Below are 12,182 nucleotides of genomic sequence, written 5' to 3' on the forward strand. Positions count from 1 at the left end.
GGATTGGAGGATGGAAAGCTACCACTCCGTGAGATCTATTGCTGCTCTCGTTTCTGGGCTGACACTAACAAGTGAGTGGGAGAGTGGTGCTACTGGTATTTGCCTCAGTGACTGGAAGGGGGATTTCTCTATGTGTTACAGTTGCTTGGGGTGTTGGATGATTGTGGGTAAAGAGAAACAAAGTCTCTCTAATAGGTGAAAGATATAATCCACTACACTTTCCTGAGCTATATCAAGGCCGGATAGCATAAACTCCCATTACTAGGATATATTACGGTTTGGGAAATGTAGGGCAACGCACAGGAATCCCCTGTCTACCACCTCCAGGTATCTCTCTGCATAGCTGGTGGACTCCCTTGTCATCAGAGGCCCCCAATTTTCCCAGGAAGGCCATAAAATGTGACCTTGTCCAATAGGGTCGATAGCAGCAACAGGGTGCATGGCACTTTGAAGTTCCTAGTGACATCTTAGACCATTCATGCTTCACTCTTATTATATATCACATGTCGCTCAGAACCTGTAAGGAAGGCATAGTATCATGAATGAAGACAGACACAAATGAGGCACAGTTCAAGGGTGTTTATTTAGCAAAGATGGCATGGTTGAACACCCATCTCGCCCTATATCTAAGGATGGGAGTAAGCTCAACCATCAAATAATAAATAACACAGTCCTAGTAGTATCTTGTGAAATCAAAAGGGCTGTGGGATGCATTTAAAGGCCCCAAACAGAAGTCTCTTTCAAATGAATGGCAGGATTTTAAACACTGAAACAAAAACTTCCTGGTCTTTGTTTTTGTTTTTCAAGTAAAATTAAAGAGTCATGTGGAAAAGTAAAAGTCAAAAAAATATCATAGACTGATCCAGTGAAACCAAATGGCCGGAAGCAGGAGCAGGACCATTTGGCTCACATGAAGGTCCACAATTTATTTAAAAAGACAAATATCATTTAAACATTTTTTTATTATTTATTTATTTGTATATAATCAATAAGAGTTTTACAAAAGCGATTCCAATCAAAAAGATTCACAACAAAATCCCGAAAGGCCTTTTTCTCAGCCATCATAAAACGGGTGGATTTCTTCTATGTAACATTTTTTATGTAATTTCCATGCAATTTTGGGGATATAAAATTCATCTTCCTGTAACTCTGGAAATTGTATGGGCCAGTTAAACTGGGTTTCTGGCTGATCTGAACATGTTCAAAACTTGAGAGTTGGTGAGCAGGTGCAAAATGAAATTAAAGGATATGCTTAATAATTTACATATTCATAAGTGTTGTGCTTTTTACAGAAACGGCAGAGAGGTGCCACATGGCCATGCTACATGATACAGAATTGGTGGTCGGCTTATATAACTCCCCATGATTAGCGGAAACCAAACATATGCCTAGTATGGCAGTTGGTAGTAAAATTATGAAGTTGTGATACATAACTCGTTTTTGCCAAAAGTTTAAAGGGGAACAAAGGAGCGATTACAAATGGCAATTGCCATATGTTTCACCAGACCCCTAAACAAATCCTGACTTGGAGGTTGGGTTGGAAGGAGACAGAACGGGAACTGTCCAGTCCTAGTGGCAGGAATTATTGCAGGGTCCCTCCCCAAGATTGTAAAACTGGTGGTGTCATTGCTGCTATGTAAGGTGGACAGCACTAGGACAGGGGTCAAAAAACAAGGAGAGACACAGAAAAAGACAGACATACAGACGGGAGACAGAGACGGCTGCTGAAACATACCATCTGACAGCTGTAAGGAGACACTAGAGGAGATTTCTGAGAGTGCATCTGGGTGGAGCTGTCTATTTCTAGGAAGGGCTCAAAGATGACTGGCCCTATGGTGGAGAGCGGGAGGCCATCTTTCAGACCCCTACCCTATTTTTACAGAGTGTCCTGAGATGCATTTGGCTTTCCTGAACCTTAAACAGACGCTCGCTATGTAAGTAGAACTGAGCCCTGGAAAACAAAAAGGTGGGGGAATCTGCTTGCCTTGAATCCTTTCCCTTAATGGTGGGGCGGGGGCAAAACTGTGTAGATCCTCAGTCTATTTAACCAAAAATATGAATGTAATATTTCCCCATTTGGCAGACCACTATAGGGTAAATTTTGTTAAAATTCAAAATTACCAATGATCACTTTCCAGTGTGTGCTGAAAACTATAACCTATAAATTAATTGAGTAATCCTTGTTATCGAGCTGACCCCGACTTCTTTTAGGAAGAGGGGTGTCTGTGTTCTTAAATCAGTCCAACATTTTTATCCAACTTCCCCAACACAGGCCTTTCAGTGACAGGGGTCTGAAATCCGAAATTCCCCAAAACAGTCCAAATTTGTGTCTGACTTCCCAACCTAGACCAAAGCAAGGGGGCGGGGTCTGAAAAACAAATCAATAAATCACCTGTGTTTAAAGTGTGGGCAATACTATAATTGCCATATGTATTTTTACCAATTTTAGAAATCCTACTGCTACTGTCACAATGCCTGCCCCCGTAAAGCCAGACCAGGCCCTGCAACCCCGGAAGCAGGCATCATGCCACTTGAAGCATGCCCCAAAACCCCAGTTAGGGGCTCTTTGGCTACAGTCCTGGCACCTATGGGCGCCAGGCTCATTACAGAAATCTTACCTGTTGCAGACCATGCTGCATACCTACCTGATGCAGACCATGCTGCACGAAGCCACAAGCCAAATGAGGATTAAAGGGACTACTTTACCTCAGGGACTCCTTTCCTCTTGGGTGGGGCTGTGGGAGAATACTTACCTGGGACTTCTTCCAAGGCTATTTAAGCCACATCCGGACAGCCACACGTGCTTCGCGTTATTCTGCTTGCTGCAGCGTAACTCTCACCGTGTCTCCAGCAGCTCCAATCTTCAGCCACGCCCGCGCCACGCCCGCTTCAGCCCTGGAACACCTGGAACAAGAAAAGGAGAAGGAGAAGAGGTCAGAACAAAACCCTTACCTGAATCCTTGATCCAGCACATCGTCGATCTGGAAGAGAGAAGCCTTCTCAGGTGCATTGCCATGCACCTCGCAGAGCCGCGCTGAACTCACCAACCGAGGCTGCATTCCTTTACTCCATCGCGAATCCAGCATCTCCAGGCCATTCTTCAACACCTGGGGGAGACAAAAACAGATTGGTGAGCAAGGGCAATACAAATCACCCCCAAAGACTTACCTGATTACCACAGGGTGGTACTCATCTCATCTCGGGTCGGCGCAGTCAATTCAGCATCACCGCCGCGCCCCGGCCCCTAAGGGGAAAAACAAGGACAATACAACCTTACCCCAAATACTTACCTGATTTACCACAGGGGGGTACTCACCTCATTTCGGGTCGGCGCAGTTAATTCTGCATCATCGCTGTACCCCGGCCCCAAAGGGGAGAACCACAATAGACTTACCAGGATCTTACCAATTGCCACTTGGAACTCTTCTGGTGGTTTAAATCCGCAACCTGCAAGGAATCTGGCAGAGTGAAGATCAGACTTTTGAACTCTTACGAACAATTGGACTTGGAGTCAATACTGGAACTCACCAATTCCTCCACGCCAGTGAAGTAACTGGTCGTCTACGCGCCCCTCCGCTCGAGGCAGGATGGAGAGCTCATCTTTCCAAATCTTCAGGTGAGATTAAGAGGGAACTTCAGGAGTGTTCTGTGGGCAGACAAGGGGAGTGGGAAGGCGGGTTAACGCTCAGATTACGGGAGGTTAATTCCCTTTCTCCATTGCAGAAAGATATTCGTACGAGTCCAACAAACGAAGCTAAGTGGGTCTGTCCAGTCTGTCATCTCGGCTCTACGTGTTACTTTGGTGGAAGCAACAGCGGGCCAGTCCAGATCGACGCCCCCGTGGGAATCAGGTGAGCGTAACAGCTACCCTTTTAAGCCTGCAGGAATATCAAAATCGCACATTACATAAGTGCCTTTGTCATTGATCAATGTAATTATTGTGTGCAGTGAAATTTGCAGAAAGTAAGAATTGTGTCTGTGTTCTTTTTAACTCACTTTTGTGATTTATTTATGCTGAGAGAGGTTGATTGTGTTGTGCCACGGATAAAGTGGTGTTTTTGATATTGTCATGCTAAATTCTATTGCTGTTAATTTAAATAAATACCTATATATTTCCTGTACACCGGACTGGTTCTTGGCTCATTGTTAGCTCATGGGGGAGGGATCCAAGGGGCATGGTATGTGTCTGAGATAGGGTTAAAAAAAGTATCTGTTAAACAGTTTGTTGTGTCCCCAGTTCAGTGGGGAGGGAAGGAACTATCAGTGTTGAGGGTGGCTTCTCAATAAACCGTTACATGGTCCATACTAAAAACAACAATTGCCAATCCTTATGCTATAACAAATGTGTGCGGGGAAAGTTGTATGCAAAAGAAAACAGTGTTAAAAAAAGTGTGTATCAGGATGACTGAACAATGGGTTCCCCTGCCCACGTTTTCAGCATGGGACAAGGTGGCACACTGGGACTTTCGAACTTTCTCTGGCTTCTTTGGCTCAACAATGCAGTTCAGGACATAAACCAGTGCCTTCTCTTTCCAAAACAAAGTTTCTAATTCGCAGATTGCCTGGGCACACACAAAACAAAGGCTCAGGTTCACAGTTCATACTGGGTCTCCCTTGGTCGGGCTCGGATCCCTTTTTAAAGAAAAAAGTCTCAATAGGTCGGGCTCGGACCTTTCACAAGGGATTTTAATGTTTCTGTACATCTCCCTCAGTTGGGCTCAGACCTCTTTCAACAAGAAGCACTTGATTCCACGTGCGTCTCACTCAGCCGGGCTCAGACCTCGCAATCACAACACTGGTAGGGGTTTCCTTCCCCTACATTTCATATCCCTTCAATTCACAGTTTCTCACTGTCTTAAATGTTTGTATAAACAGAGACTTTCGATTGGGCACCTTCACTATGCTGGACCACTCTGTTACTGCAGATGTATTTGAGGTTGTATTTCTACTACATGTCCCATATGTACCTTTCCTTATGGTTAAATAGTGGAATTCATGCTCACAAGAAAAGTTCATATATTTCTTACAAGTTCCCGCTTCAGCCTCACACGCGTGCCGGGTTTCCCCTCACGATGCTGTTGAGAAAAGTCTTGCTGCTCTCAGATGTGAGGGCAGAGTCTCACTACCTGCCCCTCTGTCTCCCTGGGGAATCAACATCCAAAAGTAGTACTGGCCTGTATCTGGCCTACCGCAAACTGCTCTCCTTGCTTTTTGGCTATCTCTCCAGGCTGCAAGCCACCAGCCACACCAGGTCAGCATTCTGGCATCTTGCTTTTCCATGGCCCAAGTAGCAAGTCGGGCTGGGATTGAGAAGGGATCCCCTGCTGGACTCGACTCAGCCGCACAGCCTCCCTTCTGTTCACCCAACTGTTGCTCTCTGTTCTGCCAAGAACTCCACCTTTCATGCACCTACATTTCTTGAACAGGCTGCAGGTGTGAGTTCTGGGCCAGGTCTGCCTGTCCTTGCCTGACTCTATTATTGTGACAGTCCAGTATTAGTATTGAATTGGGGCAGTCTGTCTTCTGTCGCTCGGTGTGGTTTTGAGTAATCTTCATTCTTCTTGGTGGCCTCCTCTTCTTCTTAGTGATTTTCAAAAATTGGTGAGGGGGAGTTGTGATGGAAAATGTGTCCTTTAAAGGCAGAATGGGTGTGAATATGATTGAGCGCTTCACCCTGCATGGTCTCAATGGGGCAGGGTCACTGCATACTACTGGAGCCATTATTTCTAGTTGTAATACATGGGTAACTCAGTGGGGTAAAGAAATTGTAGCAATTGTAGTTTTCTGTTGTGACGGTAGATAGCTCATGTACAGACATGTCAGAAAAAGAGGGATGTAGTAAATGTCCGCTGGGTTTAGAAGAGGGGGCTAGGTTACTTTTAAGGGTCAAAAGATGGTTTGAATTCCCATGGTGTTTTCTCTTTCCTTTTTCTAATTTAAAGAGTTTGGGTGTGACAGGATTCTGCTGACAGTAGCCTCCAAAGACAGAGGGGATATTGGGTAGGTGCGTGTCGGACAAAAGGGGGGAATACCACAAATCACCTGAGGGCATGCCTCCACCAGTCCCCATTGACCGCCTGTACAGGTGATCCTACGGCACTGATCTCGGGTTCCAAAGGTGATGGCCGTGCCATGTCCACCTGAACAAAGAATCCCTGGGGTCTATATGTAAAACCACCCTCAGGTTTCTCAATAACCCATTTGCACGAGGCAATGAGAAACCTCAGAGCGAGGTGCGCATGGAGTATCTCCGCATATCTGATTTTCCTAAGGTGGACTGTGTTGCATGCAGGCAGAAGCTATGCTTTTTAAGAGAGAACATGCTGGCTGAATGTGTGCCCAAAGCTTTAAATGCGCACATGCAAGAAAATACAACCACATTTTTTTTTTTTAACTCAGAAAATAAATGACCCGAACAGACTTTTCAGTGCCGGATAAACGTTGAAATTTAGGGATGGAGACTACCTGTTGTTTGGAGAAGGGAGCTGTGTCTGTCGACTTAGTGCATCGTTAAGCCACACCGTGCATTTAACCAGAGGTCGAAGTTTAAAAATAAAAGAAGTGGAATGATGTTCCCCTGCACTGCCCCCTTTTATGACCCGCCCCTTTTTTCTGCTCAATTCAATCCCCCATACAGTCATTCCCTCCCACCACCCCCCTCAATTCAAACCACCTACCTGGGTTATTCCAGGGCGTACCTCCACCCCAAAAAGCTGTGATTCGCAAAAGTTCTCTCAAGACTAAAAAGAAACCGGTGAAAAAACATACTTTTAAGTGACCACGATTACCCTGTCATTGCCCCCTTAGCAGGGACGGCTGGGATGACACCACTGATAGCTGCAACTCCATTTACGAGGCACGCCGGCACAATTTGGCAGTCATTTTGTTTTTAGGGGCTTAGGAATTGGCATTTGTATTACCAAGCCTTTGGTTCTATATTTATCTTTAGCACATCTCGCAGACTGTCCCATTAGGAATTATAGATAGGTGCTGGCAACTGGGAGTCCAGGCCCTCTAGCTGTCCACGGACCGGTAACTGTAGAGGGACCAGTGTTCAACCATAGGCATTGACAGCAGGTCAAGGAGTCTGCCTGTCTGTATGGTCGGTTGACCATCATTTTTAGTATAGACATAAGACGTAGGGGGGCTTAGCAACAACCACTGCCTCAGAGTTGGCAATGATGCATGCACGCCGAGCGACCCCTCACAGAGTCCATTATCCTACTACTAGGAAGTGTCTTTTTGGAATTGTCAGCTGTGTGCTAGCGATTTGGTTGCAATGTGAGAGTGTGAGTGTCCGGTGTGGGGCCACCATGAACCTTTCCTTTTTTAAACAAACACAGTTTCAAACACAATATGAGTTGAATTGTTTGTGTTACTTTTGACATTAACTCTCAAGTAGATAAGCAATGATAAACTGGAAGACGTCTAGAAGTAGTTACTAATGAATCGTTTCTTCTTCCATCACTCCCCCTCGTCCCACCTCTTCCCCCTCCTCTTGCCCTTTTCTTTTTCTCTTTCAATGTCAATCTAGACACTCAGTTTGTCAAGTTGGTAGCACACACTAATGTGATCAGAAATGGGTTCTCTTTATGTCCTGAGGATGGCTTGGGTATGAAAATTACGTAGATTACCGAGCCGAAACTCGCGAGTGCCTGACAGCCCACCAGGTCTGACCTGGCAGGCCGTGTGGCACCCGCGAGGACAGCTCGTTGGATGCACCGGCACCGTTATTAACGGTGCCGGTGCATCCGAGCTCCCCTTTTCCATTGAGCCCTATGGGGATCTACCGGTACTGGCACCTCCGAAATGGCAATTATCAGGTCCGCCTAACTTGGCATGACCCGGTAATTGCCCGTTCGCGGGTGCCGGACCCGTATGCAACTCCGGTGGCAGCCATGCCGGTTTTACCGGCACAGCTACCGCCAGGGTTGTAATGAGGCCCACTGTTTCAATAGTACCCAATGGGGTGCTTTGTGTTAACATTTAACTAAATTCTGATATATTCAGCAACAATGCTCAAAATTACTAACTGCATAGTTCAGTAACTCATCAAACTGGTCCACATTGGCCAAAATGGTGGCCCATTTTGACTGGCCCACGTTAGCATTTTCCATTTTTGGTACAGGCATTGCCCTATAGGCCAGTCCGAGCCTGGTGGCTCATCCATAATGGCGAGGGGGCGCCCACCCAGTGGCCCCTCACCTATTATGGAGCAACTAAGGAGCCAGCCCAGTGAAACAGTGAGCAATCTCTCAGCTGCTTTTTGCAGCTGATTGAGTGCTCCTGGGCTGGCTGAACTGAACTGTCAGTGTTTCCCTTTGACAGTTCAGTTTAGTTCCCCAGCTGCCATGCAAGTGCTGGGGTGTTTTGATTCGCCAGCATTGCATAGCTCATTGGAAATGCTGGCTTGGGCACTGCATGTCTGTATGTCCGAGGGGGAGCTCCTGCGCCTCCTCGCAGATACGGACAGAGCAGCCTGGAGCAGGGCGTTTCAGCACCCACACGCAGGCCAATGCAGAAGGTACGTTTATGTTCATTGTTTTTATTTAAACATGTGTATGGATGCGTATATGCTTATGTTATGAGTGAGTGTATGGTGATGGATGCTCGTGTGAATGATAGAGTGATTGCTGTATGAATGTGCAGCGCCTTGCATACACGCATAATCACGTTGATTGTGTTAGGCCCAGTGGGGCCTAGGGGACAGGGATGGTATCTTTTTACTGGACATCTATCATAGATGTCCAGTAAAAAATGTCAAGCCCGCCCCCTCGGCCCCCCAGTACCAATTGCAAACTGTTTGGCTATTTACCCATTTTTTTGTTAAAAGTATGCTCTACAATGTAACATTTTAACCCGTTATTTAAAAATAATTCACAGGGGGGAACCCCCCCGAACCCCACTTTATTGGTTCGGGCTCCCTCACTATGCTCGGTTGCTATGGCATTTTTGGGGGAAATAGTTATGCCCCTCCACTTAAAAATAATCACCAGCCGCCACCGCCCTCATACTGTGTTGGGAACAGGATGGGGGGAACCCAGGGACTATGGTGGGAGCAGGTGACGGCGCACAATATATACTGTCCATTTGGCATTTCTGGGGGGTCCCAACCTGCCCAAATTTTGCTCAGGAGGGCTCCGGCCAAAAAAGTTTGAAGACCACTGACCTACAGCAATTGCCAAATTGTTTCTGGACTGCCCGGGAATAGGCTTCATTCACAAGCAGTCCATTTACATAAACGAAGCTTAGCAAGCATTTGTGAGATAGCACAATGGCGTTTAACACGGAATTGTTAAACCAGAGCATAGGTTCAAATCCCCAGCAGGGGAACTGTTATTTTCTTTTTTTTTGTTTGTTGAAGTGGCCTTTGCTACCGTCCTGCAACGGTACTCCAGGTTACATGAAGGAAACTATAACTGATTTCCCTGAGAATTAAGGGAGAGTCGTACCCTTTAGCTCCCTCCCACTTTGACCTCTGCATTTAACTTGAAACCTGGAGCAAGTTGTTTGCTCATTTGGACCTATCAGAATGCATTGTTGCTGTTGAAGTCTGTTTCACTTTCTCCCCTCTTCAGGATCCGTCATATACAGATCATTTTATTCAGAAATGACACGGATAGTCAACCCTCTGCAGGCTTAAGATGGCTTGGAGCTCCCAGAGCCGAGATCTCCTTTACAAGAAGCGACACAGAGCGAGCCCCCTGCTATGTCTTTGCGTGTCACGCCAGCTTCAATTGTATGCCACCGTACAAGCTGCCAAGCATAGCAACTTGTAAGACTTCAGTCACATATTTTGGAATGATGTCACACGCCATGTGCCAAGCACATTTAATAACAATATACGTGTCTGAGATTGAAGACGCAGTTAGCACCTAATCAGGCAACCCACTAAGGGTACAGGTTGTGAATAGATTTCTCCCCAAAATAAAAAGACCTGAGTGTTTTTTAGAAGACCACCATATAGCATGACTTCTCGGGGAGCAAGAACACTGTGTTACTAAGCAGGAACTTCTCAGCCCGCTGGTCCCATGGAAAGATCGCTTCCCATCCAGCTGAGCTGAAATTGTATAACATTTGCCTGGTCTAACACATACTGTTGTTCACTCACTGCAGTCTGATTCCAAATGCTAAAAATATGCCTGCCCTTTCTACTGAGCATGCCTGAGGGATTACCAGCCCCCCGCCCAACATACCCCCCTCAAAGTTCAGCTGAACATAAACCGCATTAACTTCCCAGGCTGCGGCATACTGTTGTACTCAAACAGCCTACAGCACAGTATGGTTGAGTAGGCTTCGTGAACATGTTTTCAGCAAAATTCTGCGACTGAACGAGCCCCAGAACAGCTCAGTCGACAGACGCTGATTTCCAAACATTATGTTTAGCCATTCTGCACACCATCTCCCAGGCAGGTGTATTTACCCGATTACACTGTGCTGCTTAATCATAAACGAGCAAATCCTGCTCTCATTTGCATGCTGCGTAACACAAGCAAGTGATTGACGTTCACATGCTGTCTGGTTACACACAACATTTCACAACTTGGACATATCGTGTGTCCTGTATTCCACCTCAATCATTTTCCTGGTCGTAGCATTTCATTGATCGAAAGAGATGAGACCAGGACCTGAGACTGGCAACTTTGCATGACTCTCTTAAAAAAAGGCAAAGACAAAGCCAATAGGTCTGGCTTTATGTATTGCTACTTGTAGACTCATATAGCGCCCAGCTTCAACCATAGTACACATAGGGAAACACACATTGTGAGTTGCCATCTGAGAAGGGTGTAGAAGCCCTGGCTTTTGGGATGTTTATACATTAATACAATAATGTGGGTAATTACATCTTTGAAAGGGCAATCTGCTGCTCAGTTTACCCTGTCATAGGCTCCATTCCAAAAACATAGTAGCCCTCATTACAACTCAGGCGTTAAGGGTTAACGCCACCGTTAACCCTTAACGCCTGATTCTGATTTTAACGCCTGCTTTTAGCAGCCGTTAAAATCCATGGCGCTAATCCGCTATGATGCTAATTACGGGAATGGGGAAGGGAAAATGGGAAATGGGGATTTACCGCCCCACTCAAACAGATTGAGGATGGGAGAGCTATTAGCTGTGTCACTTCCATTTCCATAGCAAATCATGACAAATGAATTACATTAACTCCTCTCTCATAACATCGCACAGTAAGAGGAGGACCCTACACCAGTGCCACCTGATCTACAAAATAAAGTGTCAGGGTTTGTATTCCTTTAATTGAAACGCATACATCTATATGTTAATGTTGAGTGAATGAACCCCTATAATGGACATTCTAAGTTGATAGCACATCTTCCTCAAAGAGTCTGATGCACCTCAGCACAGCTTGCTTTCAACTTCCATGCATATGTTAGAAACCAAGAGTTCCATGGGTGCATGGTATTGCATTGCAAGGGGGAATATATACTAAATGTGATTAATATATCATGATGTTTATTTATCATGTAACTTTTCGCTGACACAAATATTTGCTATTGATATTGAAGAAAAGAAAATATCTTGAAATAGATATTTTATAAAAAGTGAATTAAATTCTGGTTAACTGGAGAGAGTTTATATACACTGGTTGATAAGCATCAATGCTTAGAATTAGGTGTGCGGCTTAGAGGTAGTATTGTATGATTTAGAATTATTAGAAATGTTAAAAATATAATCATTTAATATATGGAGTGCCTGCGTTTGTACTGAGTTTATTAGTGAGAGTCACACAGGCAGGTTAATTCTTGTTTCTATAAGCCAGTAACAAATGCATTGATCTGTCATTGTGGTGAATTCCCCAGCATAACATTAGGGGACCACCTTTCATGTGACTTTTTTGAATAAACCATGATTCCTAATACTGCCTGTTCTTTCTCCAGTAATTGTGGAGTGGAATTGTATTTCACGGGGCATCAAATTAGGGGATGCATCTTGGTGATATAAGTAATTGAATCCATAACAGATAGGATAACACTGAAGTAGCAATAATTATGAACACCAAAGCAATATGGTACTGCACAACTCTCAAATCTGCCATGGAATATGGCAGCCATTAAGCAAACATACAATGCAAAGTGGAGTAATGCACCCTTAGCTGAAGAATCCTTCAACAACATGAACACTGAAATGTAAAGAATGATCTTAGACACAATGAATTCTAAGCC

The sequence above is a fragment of the Ambystoma mexicanum genome, chromosome 4q, assembly GCF_040938575.1.
Source record: "Ambystoma mexicanum isolate Mex_15411 chromosome 4q, UKY_AmexF1_1, whole genome shotgun sequence".
NCBI classification, from domain to species: Eukaryota; Metazoa; Chordata; class Amphibia; order Caudata; family Ambystomatidae; genus Ambystoma; species Ambystoma mexicanum.